The following is a 13,150-nucleotide window of genomic DNA, read 5'->3' as shown; positions in this document are numbered from 1 at the left end:
TTTCGTTTCTTTGGCCTCCGGTCTCCACGCGCTGGGGTTCCAGCACGGGTGATGTGTGCCTGGAGCCGATGGCGCCCGCGGGCTGTGGATGACCCCGGGCAGAGGGTCTGGCAAGGCAGGACGCGCCGGGCAGTTCGCAGGGACTGGCTGGGCAGGGAGACAGAGGGAGAAAAAAAAATGTGGTTTCTGTAAAAGGGGCTGTGTGTCCTTCCTCGCCTCGGGTTGCCCCAGGAGCTGCTGCCGAGATGGTCACTAATATTTACCTGCCAGCCCTTCCATCCCAGAGAGCATATTTACCCAGGCACAGGCAGCCCCGCCTCTTCACTCTGCTCCTGCATGCCCGGCGCCCTTGGGTCTTTATGGAAGTCCTCTGCTGCTGGCTCCTGCCTCAGTTTCCCCCTCTGCCTCACTCTTTTTCTCTGTCTCTCTGGCTCTTTCTCTGCTTCTCTCTTGCTATTTAGAAACTAAAGAAGGCTTCTCACTTAGCCACTCAGTAGCACAGTCAACAGTTGAAGGGTTGGTGGGAGTAAAATTCCCTTCTCCCTCTTTTTAGTTCTGATAGAGACAATGAACAGGAGGCTCACCACCTAAACATAGATCCCAGTCTCAGCTTAATTCGAAGGCTCTCAGTCAAGAGTGAGTCCCCTTCGTTGGTCCCCCTACCCCAGGGACGTGGGAATTTTGCTTGTCACAACTGGGGTGGCAGATGCTACTGGCATCTAGTGGATAGAGAGGGTTGCTGCTAGACACCCCATGATGCACACAACGAAGTATTAGCCCACCCAGAATGTCAATAGTGCAGGCTTAAGGGCTAAGTAAGCATCTAATCACCCCCTCACAGGCTGGCCTCCTGGAAGACTGTGTTGGGGGCGTGAGATCCTGAAGGCAACGTCCATAGCAGAGATCTCAGGCAGAAAACAGGGCCAGCCAGAGGCCTGGCCGCAGCCAGCGAAGTCAGCCAAGACAGTGACTCTGTCCCCTGGGAACAACACTGGCCAGTCAGATTAGCAGCTCCAGAGAAACTAAGGCATGTTTCCAGGGAAACTAAGGTAAGAAGAGAAGATTGCAGAAGCTCTCTTCCTAACACCTCTGCAGGAGGTAGGAAGCTCCTCTTGTGTGGAAGAGAAGGACTTAGGGAGAGGAGAAAAGGGGGTTCCTTTCTAAGCCAGTTCAGGCTGATGTATGCTCAGAGTCTGGTGGACTCAGGAGACCCTCCCACGTGGCTCAGCGATGGCCTGGAGCTGGGAACAATCCTGAAAACATTGCCCTGTTCTCAACATTTATTTGGCAGCGGTATGTAAGGCTTGTGCCAGGTGGTCTGCCAGCTCTAATTCCATCCATAGGACAGGCTGCAAGATTTTCATTTCCACTTTACAGATGAGGCAACCATGGCTCAGGAAGATTAAGTGTCTTGACTTGAGGCCATTCGGCAAGCCGTCGGGGAGCTGGGGTAGGAACTGAGTCTCACATGAGATCACTCGGAGCCTCCCTGTAATCTGTATCTAAGGACTAGAGACCCAGAGGGGACTAGAGACAACAACATTGGTGGGTGGACTGAAGTGTGAGGCAGCAAAGTGAGCTCTAAAAGAGCCTAGGTGCTCTGGTCCAGGAAGATCTCGGCTGAGAGCAGCGAGGTCCAAGGTCTGAACTACATGAGGATTGTGGAGAGAGTGGACACAAACTCCATCACCAAATCTCCCATATCACAAATCTAAGTTGCACCCTTTGAATCTTTGACTAGGTCTCTGAGAGAGTAATCTTGTAGAACTCTTCAACTCAAAATCACTGTCAAAAATAGAGCTTATTGGCCAGGCGCGGTGGCTCACGCATGTAATCCCAGCACTTTTGGAGGCCAAGGCCAGCGGATCACCTGAGCTCAGGAGTTCGAGAGCAACCTGACCAACCTGGTGAAACCCTGTCTCTATTAAAAATACAAAAATGAGCTGGCTGTGCTGGCAGGTGCCTGTAATCCCAGCTACTTGGGAGGCTGAGGCAGGAGAATCGCTTGAACCTGGGAGGCAGAGGTTGCACTAAGCCAAGATCGCGCCACTGCACTCCAGCCTGGGCGACAAGAGTAAAACTCCATCTCAAAAAAAAAAAAAAATAGAGTTTATTTAGACTGCACTTAAATCCTAGAGATTTGGGTGATGAGGGCAGGGATGATCCTGTACTGAGTGCCAACTATGCGGGAGGTGCTCTATAGACCTACACACAGATGACTTCATTACCTCTTCCCAGAATCCTACGAGGTACTGTGAGCCCCAGTTTTTCAGACCAGGAAACTGAGCTTCATAGAAGTTATATAATTTGTCCAGTGTTCCCCAGCCAGGTACGTAGCTGGTGACACTGGCATGTACCTGAGCATAATCCCCTGGTGCTAGGTGGTGTCCATCATTATCAAGCGGTACTGGGCTATAATGGAGACAAAGCCCCATTGGAGCTTCTGTCAGGGAAGATCCTCGAAGGATCCCACGACACTCCCCCTCCAACCCTGTGTGCTTCTGTCAGAGACAAAATCCTGAGGTACACACCCAGTAAGCCCTATTAGTAAGGCAGATGTTGGCTTCTAAAAAGCCCACACACACCAGGGTGACGCTGCTCTCCGTTTGGTGGCCTCAGAAGAAAGGTCTGTCCTATTTTGTTTTCCACATTGACCCATTCCAGGGTCAGGAATTCTTCCATATAGACACCCTCAGGCTAAGCCAATTTTTTCTCTCCTGTACAGAGTGGAGATGGAGAACAGCTGGTGGCCACCGTCCCTAAAAATCTTTTATAAACCTGAAGACTCATATAATCAGTCTTCTCCAAGTGAAATCATCTCAGTTATTTTAAACTTTTCTCAGGGATTATTTATTCTCCAAGTTCCCTTTACAAATGAGTTGAAGTTCTCTCTGTTCCTCTTAAGGAGCAGAGACCACAGTCAGCCGTAATGTCCAGCCTGTCACTCTGCAGAACAAGTGTTTTCTCACAAATGTTGGCAGAGGGGGGATTTCCTAATAAAGACAACACGGAAGAAACCGTGATGGGGTGAAAACCTCAAAGAGGCCTGAGTTCAAATCCTGACTCCCCCACTCCTCATACTAGCTCTGTGAATTCAGGACAATAAGCTGGGCTTGCAAGACCTTCATTTGTGTATCTCCAAAACAGAGGGAATGACCTTCCTTAAGACCCTAATGACATAATATAAGTTAAATGCTTGACACCTACCAGGAATCCTCTACCCAGTCGCTATTGTGACTTTACTATGACTTTACTTTTACACCCTCCATTCCCCACCATGAAGTATATAGTTGCTTCATTATTTACAATCCTTCAGAATCAAACAAGCAAACCCAATACTGGAAGTTCCTCCATGGCCCTGTTTGCATCCTAAAGAAGTGAGCCTTCCCTTCTGGAAGTGTTTGAACAAGTCTGCTCATACCTCCAAGGGGTGTCTGGGAAAGGGTTCCTAATTTTATCGGGGATGGGCTTGGTAGCCTCTTAAAATTCCTTTCAACTCCGAGATTCTATTTAGAATCCAAGTCAACCCAGGCTCTTATCTCTAATCCATTTTTCCACAAAGAAATTCAAGCAGATTTTCCATGAGGGAAATGCAGGAGATGTTACCCTGTATCCCTCGTAGAACAGTTCCTCCAGTTCTTATTAGACATGCCTAGTGCCCAAGCTCCCCTCTCTCATGCTTCCTCTGATGATCTTCCTCTTCCAAGCTTCCCCACAAATGCTCCGTCTCCTTTCTGTTGGGTCAAGCAATGCAGCCTTTCCCCAAAACATGTCTTCCCCATCCTGGTTAACCGTGGCTAGCTAACAGAATCCACATCCTTAGCAGGCAGTCTAGAGACTGGAGAATGCCTTTGGGGTCTGACTGTACAACCACAGAGACGTATCTGTGAATTCATGTCCTCAACACACACAGTTGTTTTTAGAGAAATTTCTCTAAGACAATTTCCTCCATCTTCTTGCAGACAAGAAATGACTCCTGTCTCCAGTTTCAAGAGCTTTCATCTCCCCCCCCCCGTAAAAAAATTATGTTACCAAATATCTATATTTGTATAATATTTTTGAAATTTTCTTACACTTTTTATCTATTGACTTTATGATACTTTTTGTCTGGACATTTGTAACACCTAATGTCAATGCTGTAGCATTACAGTTGGCCCATAGTTGCCACCAGCTTACACAGTTTTTGATAAATCAGCATGAAACGTATTTTAAGATTGAGGTTTCAGTTTATGAGGAATGAATTAGCTGCATACTTCTCTGCTTTGAGAAACTCAAAATTTACTGAATATCCTGCCAGTAAGAGAGTAGCTGAACTAGACTCCCTCTTTCCAAGGCTCTAGTTGACAACACACTTTCACAGTTGACTTACAATGTGGGGATTTCTCAAAGAGATCCTTTCCCCACAGCACAGTTCGGCCTCATTCAGTTATTTCCACCAGGTTGTAGTCAGCAAATGTTCCCAACTCCTCTTGGGTCACATCTCAGGGAAACCTCCAAGGGCAGCGAGACCCTGGATGCAGCAATTTTGTTATTAAAGTGCAGGTGTGGCCCTCTGTTGAAGGAAGTTGGCCTCCTGACTTGGGAACGCAGCATGATTCCTTCTCAGCCAGGAGACAACTGCCTGAGCCGGACGTTGCCCTCTGGTGTTGTCCAGGTAAGGAAACTCCTGGCTCCTTGTAAATCCTCTTCAGGGTTAGATTTCTTAACAGCAATTGCAAAGCAGCTTTGGGGCGAGTCAAGTAAACTGGCATTGGACGGCACTTGAAAAGTCATCCTGGCTAACATACTGCTTCCACTCAGGACTGAGACTTAAATGAAAGTGGGTGGATTTCACCAGGAGCAATTTCTTCCCCAATCCTGGCAGCTGGGTGGAGAGGTGGGCTGTAGTGACTTAGAGGGGAGAGTTTGTGAACAGCCTTTTTAGTGCACTTTGTTAGTGGCCTCATAAAGCTGCTACACAGAACTTCATTTTGGTAGAAAATACCATGATACAACATAGCTTGCTGAGTGTTCAAATCCCTTCCTTTCATATTTCCTTTCTGCGTACCCTTCACCTTTACCCACTTGCATTAGCAGGCAATCTTCTCATTCCTACCAGATTTCTCAGTCAAATCAGAGAAGTTAGTTTGTGAGCGGAAATCATGTCAGAGGCCCCTTGAAAAAGAGATACTGTTTCATGGTTCTGGAGTATCCAGGTACCACAAAAGCTTTGGTGCCCCGTGTGTTTACGTAGTCACACAGTAAGAGGATGGAAGGGGTCCCTGAAGGAAACCAAACCCACATATGAACAGAGTTTAAAGGTTCATACTGGGTAGGTCACGGCATCTCATACCTGTAATAGCAGCTGCTAAGGAAGCCAAGGCAGATGGATCGCTTGAGGCCAGCAGTTTGAGACCAGCCTGGGCACCATAACAAGACACCCATCTCTATAAAAAATAAATAATGAAATAAAATTAATAAAATATAAAACATAAAGGTGCATGCTGATTCATTCCGATATTCCCTCCCCATTTACTCAATTGCTGTTATTGAGCCCCTGCTTGGTTTCAGGCTTGTTGCTGTAGGCTGAGGACTCCGACGTGGGGAGCACCCAGTTGCTGTGTTTCAGATACCAATTGCTGCATAACAAACTACGCCAACACTTAGCGGCTGAAAACAATCATTTCATTATGTTCCTATGTTCCCTGGGTCTGGAATTTAGATAGGGTACTGCAGGGTTGGCTCCTAGATGTCTGGAACCTCACTTGGGAAGACTTGAAGCCTGGAGGAGAGTTGACAGCTATAAACTGGAATTTTCTAAAAGTCTGCATTGGAATGACCTAAAGCTAAGCCTGCAGAACACAGCACCTGCACGCAGTTGCTCCATACGGCTTGGCTTTCCTTTAATGTGGTAACCCAGGGTTCAAGAGATGAATGTCCCAAAATGAGGAAGCCGTATTATCCTTTGGTCAGTAATCGCTTCACTGTATTCTATTGGTCAAAGCCATCACAAGCTTACATACACACATACAAGGGGACATGGACACCACCTCCCCATGAAAGGAGAGTCAAGGTCACATTATGGAAGAGCATGTGTGATGAAACATCTTGGCACAGCCACCATTGAAAAATAAGACTTGCCACCCACTGTTCATGGCCACAGTCAGAAGTGCCCCTGGGTGCATCACACCCTTGTGTGCAATCGTCACCATTCATTCATTCATTCACTCACTCGCTTCTGTGTAACCCAGGAGGCAGCCACAGCCTCATCAATTTTTGAAATCACAATAGAATACCTACAGTTCCACAGCCCTGGAAAGCCTGAGCCTCTCCAAGATTCCTGCAATCTTCCCTTCTCCCTTGCTAAGCAGGAGTGGGACTGTGCAAATGGAGGTGTGAAACTCAACCATTGGTGGTGGAGGGTGAGAAAGAGTGGATTTCCATTGCATACTTCATGCAAACAGCTTTAAAACTCATATGAGTTTGATGATGTTCTCCATCATCCTTTCCCAAATCCCCCACAACACACACACACACACCCCACATGGGACTTCTCCCCATTTCCACCTGGCCAGCAGCCCCCAGCATCTGTGGCTTCTCTTCCCATTGTCCAATCCCCAATCCCCACAAGCCACACTGGGGGTTCCTCGCTTTCCTCACCTCTGTTTGCAGAACTCTGCCTCTTCTCCCAGATGTGCTCGCAGAAGCTTTTCAACATGCTGAGCAGAGCTAACATCTTTCTAAGACTGCAGCCCACCCATCTGAGAGAGCATTTCAATCTTATCGAGTGCCGCTAACTGATACTCACTTAACAAACATTGGTTGGGCACCTACTGTGCACCCAGCACTGGATGGTGTAGTGGACATAGGATTATACTATATACCTCTCTGAATTATATGGTGAAATGGCTGCTTTTACCTTATTGTTAGAAGGATGTCTGGAAATATTATTAATGTTATGTTGTTATTATTATTATACTTTTTGCCTTGACAGAATGCTTTCACTTCTGCAAGAGATGTTGCCATAGGCTATGAGCTCTACTCCCCTGGCTTCAGTCATTTGCAAGTCAGCTTTATGATTTTTGCTGTACATGTGTACCACCTGCGTTTTATTAGCTTTATGTAAGTCTTTAAAATGACTCACTTTCTCTACTTACAATTTAAAAAATTTTACATCATTACCGTAAATGGAAAACTATAATTCCTCACCATAAATGGAAGGCAACCCTGACATTAAATTCCATTTTAAAACTACCCTATGAAATTTTAGCTAAATACAGACACTTGAACCTGTGCCTGCTCTCTCTTTGTTAAAAAGGGAGCATAGGATGTATTGGAAAAGCATGAAAGACAACCTAGCACCACACTGAAACATACTCCTTGGTGTAATCCACATAGCTATAAAGGGAAGAGTGTTCTCTCTGAGGAATATAGTGTAATTTAATGTCACCTCTGTGCACCATCTACCATCGTCTCAGGTAACATCAGTGATTTTCACCTAAATCAGTTACAATGGCCAGGTTCTGCTGCAGTAACAAACAACCCTCAAATCTCAGTAGCTTAAAACACAAAAATTATCTCTTTTCCATAGCCCCTGTGGGTTGGCAAGGTTCCAGCTCATTCTTGTTGCCCCGGATCCCAGGATGGCAACCACAGTCCTGAATGCTGAGGTTCACTATGTCAGAGGGAAAGGAGAGAGTGTCATGAAGCATTGCACTGCCTCTGAATGCTTCTGCCCAGTAGTGAATACACACTCCTGCTCACTCTTCCATGGCAAGGGTGAGTCACATTGCTAGTCCTGACTTTACTTGAGCAGGAAGTACAACCTACCACATCCCAGGACAGACAGCTGGCATATCTTGTAAACAGCCACACTGACTTCCATCCCACCCCGTGCACTGAAAACACTACCGCAACTAGTTGGGCCCCAGCCTCTCCAGGGACAGCGATCTCTACACAGCCCCCACACCCAGACAAACCAGACCACTCCTCATTCCCTGGTCAGACCCTGCACTGGCCTTCTCCCCACCTCTATCCACTGCCTGCCCCATCTCGACCAGAACGCCCTCTCCCTGCCTCCCATTCTACTTACCCTTCCAGGTTCCACCTGCTCCTGAGGCTTTGGAAGCCCCCAAAACTGAAAGCCATCCAAGCTGGAAGGGTTGGGCTCCCTCATTTTAGAGCAGGGTTTTTCTCCCTCAACACTGCTGACATTTGGGGCTGGATAATTCTTTGTTGTAGGGGGCTGCCCTGTACATTGCAGTAGGTCTAGCAGCATCCCTGGCCTTTGCCCACTAGATGCCCATGGCAGCTCCTCCCTCCAACTGACCAACTGTGACAACCAGAAATGCCTCAAGACATTGAACGTTTGCAGAGCGGACAGGATTTCCCTCAGTCAAGAACCATTGTTTTACAAAGTAACCAAGAGAAACTAAATACTAAATACTGTGTCCAAGGTGACATGGCGAGTTAATGACCAAAGGGACTAAAGGAATCTGAGCTCTGGTGCATGGAGGGCAGGCTGGGCAAATAAATGAGGAAAACGGGCTGGCTCATATTCTTTTGACACATTTGTTGTGTCTATTAAACACTTCCAGAAAGACATATTCTCTTTCATTAAAAAAAAAAGTAATGACCTAGACTTCTTGGTCTGTCTTTCATTTTTCAGCTTTTGATATAAACAACAGGATAAGAAATATCTCATTTTCCTGGAGTTCTATCATAAGAAAAAGAGTGATGTCAATCCACTGACAACAGGGCTACTGGCAATGTAAACAGAGAGAGGCTAGAGAATGGTGAGACTGTAAAACTGAGAGGAGGTGCCCCATCTGATAAGCCAAGTATTGTAGCTAGTTGTCCGGATCTTTCTAATGAGGCGAAATCCGGATTTGAATGAGAGATCCCTTGATTTTCAGAAGCTGGAAAATAATTTCTTTTTTTAAAATCTCCAAGCCCAAACTATGGATCATGCAAAATACCAGGCTCAACACTTGGATCATCCAGGTCGGCCACCTCTACATTACACAAGCAACCGTGTTGTTTACTGGTGTAGACATCTGTCACAGCCACAGCTCACACCCTGCCCTGGGTGTCAGAGGCATCTAAGGGGCTTTGAACACTCCTGAGACATAGGCCTGTTGAACTGAAAGCACCCAGTGTGGGCCCCAGGGACCCGTGTCTTTGAAAACCTCCCAGATGATTCTGCTATACAGGTTTGGAAACCACTTCTCCCACTCCCTTCCACTCTCCTCCCCAGACCGTGAGCTCCTTGTGGGAAGAGGGGAGGGGGGCAGCATCTCATTCATTCATGTTCAGCACCAGCATGAACCTGGCACAGAGGAGATGCCCCTTAAAACTTCACTCATTCAAACCGAATCACTGGGAAGTTTGAGGGAGTCATTGCTTCCAGGCTTTTTTCTTGAATCTCATTAGAAAAAAAAAATCTCTTTGGTATTTGGTTGCCACATTCTTGTATCAACACCAAGGTTCGTCGGAAGAAAGATGGTCATGGCGGGCAGGAAAGGTGATGGTGAGCAAGTGGTGTTATTGCCATTACAATAACTTAAAAGGAGAAAGTATTTTTAAGAATTACATATATATATATTCGAGATGGAGTCTCACTCTGTCACCCAGGCTGGAGTGCAGTGGCATCGTGTCGGCTCATTGCAACCTCCGTCTCCCGGGTTCACGCAATTCTCCTGCCTCAGTCTCCTGAGTAGCTGGGATTACAGGCGCCCGCCACCAAGCCCTGCTAGTTTTTATATTTTTAGTAGAGATGAGGTTTCACCATGTTGGCCAGGCTGCTCTCGAACTCCTGACCTCAGGTGATCCACCCACCTCGGCTTCCCAAAGTGCTAGGATTACAGGTGTGAGCCACCGCGCCCGGCTTAAATATTTTTAAATATTTGAAAAGGAGAAGTAATTTTAAAAGGAGAAAGTCTATGAAGTGGCTTCAGTTCCAGGAAGGCCGGATGGACTTACCTCTGGCCAAGCCCTCAGTCCCGGACAAGACTTCCTCTGGCTCCTTAGAGGGTAAACAAGTTGTGGCTACTTCTCACGTGGGCCTCTGTGGGGAGAGACACTCCTTCAGCATCATTTATTGAATCCAGCAAATTTTAAACCCATCCAACCACAGTTCCAGCAGTTCCACACCTGGAACTTCCTTTTGAGATATGTTAAGATAAAGGTACAAAGACGTAGGCACAAGAATGTCTGTTGTGCAGCATTATTTGAAGTAGCACAGCCGTGGACAAGACCTGGGTGTCCATCAATGGGGCATTGGGTGAAACTGACTACAGTCCACCAGTATGACTGGAGACTGGCCAACCTTTACCAGAGCTGGGCAGAAGTCACCCGGTCAGCCCTGCTAGTCTCTGTCATTGAAACTCACTCACGTCTCCCACAGCCCTTGCCACCGTCTGCATTTGCCAACATATTCGCCTCTTTACCTGGTCACCATTTCTTTTCAGTCTCAAACTCTAGATTATAATTTTCACAGACACAAGCACCATGCTCGCCTTGTGAGCAGATCTGAAGGTACTAACATGAGACCTGTAGAAAGGTGGGAAAATGGTGTCGTGTTGGGGCCAGGCGCCGTGCTGAGGCAAGGGTAAAGGAATCAATGGAGCTGTGGAGCACCCAGGAAGCAGTGACCTCAGGAGGCCCCTGCCATGCCTCAGCCTCAGGGGCCTGGGGAAGGGAAAAGTTTCCCGGAGCCCAGTGGGAGCTGGAGCTGTGGCCTCCGGGGAGTCCCACCACTTTGAGAACCACAGGCAGCTAGGGAAGAAGCAGGAGGGAAAGGAGGCAGAGTACATACCTTGGCCTCTCTCACCACCTGCCCTTCCATCCCCCAGCAGTGCCTCCCACCAGCCAACCCACCCAGAAGCCAGAGGCCATGGGGGCAGGGTGCTGCCACCTGTAGGGGTTGGCCTCCCAGACACAGAGCAGGGCAGAAAGGAAAGACAGAGAATAGCTCCCGGGCCAGGGGAGGGGAGGCAAAGGGAGAAAGACCACTGTAAGTGTGGTTTCTGTAAAAAATACATATGTGTCTTTTCATGGTCTTGAAAACATCTGGAGACACACAGCAAACCACCCATCTCCAGCAGCTTCCTCTGGGGAGTGGGATTTGGAGGTGGAGGAGGTGTGAGAAGGAGAGGCGGATGTGACTTCGTGCACTTTTGTACTCTGGGAATCTCTAACAATGAGCACATACCTTTAGAATAAAAAGTGTCATCCTCGACTCTGCAGTGCTAGCCCCTGGAAATGCCAAGGAATGGACTCCTTTGCTGACTTTGTAGACCAGGCAGAGTCCCTCTGTGAGCTGCTCCCAGAGCTGGTGGGGAGAACCGCCGGGGCACAGGTGTGGAGGCTGGAAGGGGGTGTGGTGTCTGGGAGGGGCCAGCAGAGTGTCATGGCTGTGCTGCAGACATGAGGGCAGGGCAGGGGCTGAGGCCAGATGGGGAGGTCAGCACATTCCCCTGAAGGGCCCTGAACACCAGGAGGAGGAGAAGATTCATTCTGGTTTAGAAGGTCCTGTACTTCTGAATTCAGACAGTCGGGAGCTTCGTTCCCAGCTCTGCCACTTGGCTGCAGCCCTTGGGCAATTCATATCACTTTTCTGAGCCTCAGCTTCCTCATCAGGAAGATCTCTACCTTGCAGAATTGCTATAGGATTAAGTGAGATATACGCATGTACCTAGTACCTAACTGACCTTCACTAGATCACTGGCATTGCTGTTACTGTCATTGCTGTTACCATAGGCCAGGGTCACAGTGGATGCTAACCTGAAGTCCATCTGCTCAACTGGGATCCCAGGGAGACAGATGTAAAGGCCCCAGGGTGAGGCAGTTGAAGTTGTGCATTCTATGGTCACATAGTGTCCCCTCACCCCAGCCAGCTGTCTTTCAGCCTGTAAACAGACGGCGGGCGGGGTGACCAGTGAGGTTGTGCAGATGGCACTGAGCAAATCAAGCTACACTTTTGGGAAAACAAGTCAGAGGCAGGGCTTGCTGATGAGGGCCCTGTGGACAGCACCGTCTATGACAGACAGCACACCCGGGGATGCCTCCAAGGAAAATCATGAGACGTACCAGATCATGGCGTGCCTCGCCAAGAACTATCTCCACCCTCAATTTCCATGGCCCATTGCCATGGAGACATTGCAGATGGTTGGAAGTCACCCTGCCAGGGTTCATAGTGTAGACTGTGTAGGCCCTCAAGGTCTGGAATCTCAAAAAGCATTGTCTTCTCCACTCCCTTCCCTGAGTTCTTGCCTGGATTCAAGCCTCCTTCATTGCTTCCTTCATTTGTATGCCCCCCACTTCCAAGGACCTTGGGAGAGATGTAGAGCCAGGAAGACATGGATGTTTGGACATGGAGCTGCTGCTCACGTGATGTGGCTGGGAGGATGGAGGGTGGGTCCACCCATGGCAGCATGTCCAAGAGGGCCTTGTGCTGAGAAGCCAGACTCTGGCTTGGACCACCTTTACAGCACTCTCCTGCCACTTCCTCTACACTCCCTGCCTCTGCTCCCTCTGAACTTGTTCCTTGAACAAGCCAAGTTCTGCCAAGACCATGCCTTGGCACTTCTCTCTCTTCTTTACCCAGATGATTCCTTCCTATCTGCCAAGAGCTAATGCAGAGGTCACATCCTCTGAAAGCTTTCTCTGCTCTTTAACAGAGGTAACAATTCCCTCCTGTGTGCTGCACTGTACTGGGTACAGACCTGCTCTATAGCACTTACCATATTCTTCAGCCATGTCTGAAACTACTCACACCTCTGCAACACACACACACACACATGCACACATGCACATACACACAGGCACACACGTATTCACACATGTGCACACACACGTGCACACACAGCAACTTTCTCCACCTTCCACTCTAAGACTGGCTCCAAAGCTTTTACTAAAAAGGTGGGCACTCTTGATTTTCACCAAGAACTTGCAGGGCCATTCAAAACCTAGGCTTATACTAATACTTATGCTAATATTAATACTCATATTAACACCTCTCAATTTCTAAAAACAAAAACCAACATATATATCCATGGAGGAAGCATCGTCGCTTGCATTATCTCTAATGATGGGAATAATTCCATTGGGTATCCACTATTATTATCCTTATTTTACAGATAAGAAATCTGCAGGCCAGAGAGGAAAGGTG

The sequence above is a fragment of the Pan troglodytes genome, chromosome 4, assembly GCF_028858775.2.
Source record: "Pan troglodytes isolate AG18354 chromosome 4, NHGRI_mPanTro3-v2.0_pri, whole genome shotgun sequence".
Classification (NCBI taxonomy): domain Eukaryota; kingdom Metazoa; phylum Chordata; class Mammalia; order Primates; family Hominidae; genus Pan; species Pan troglodytes.
This window is presented reverse-complemented; position numbering follows the sequence as displayed.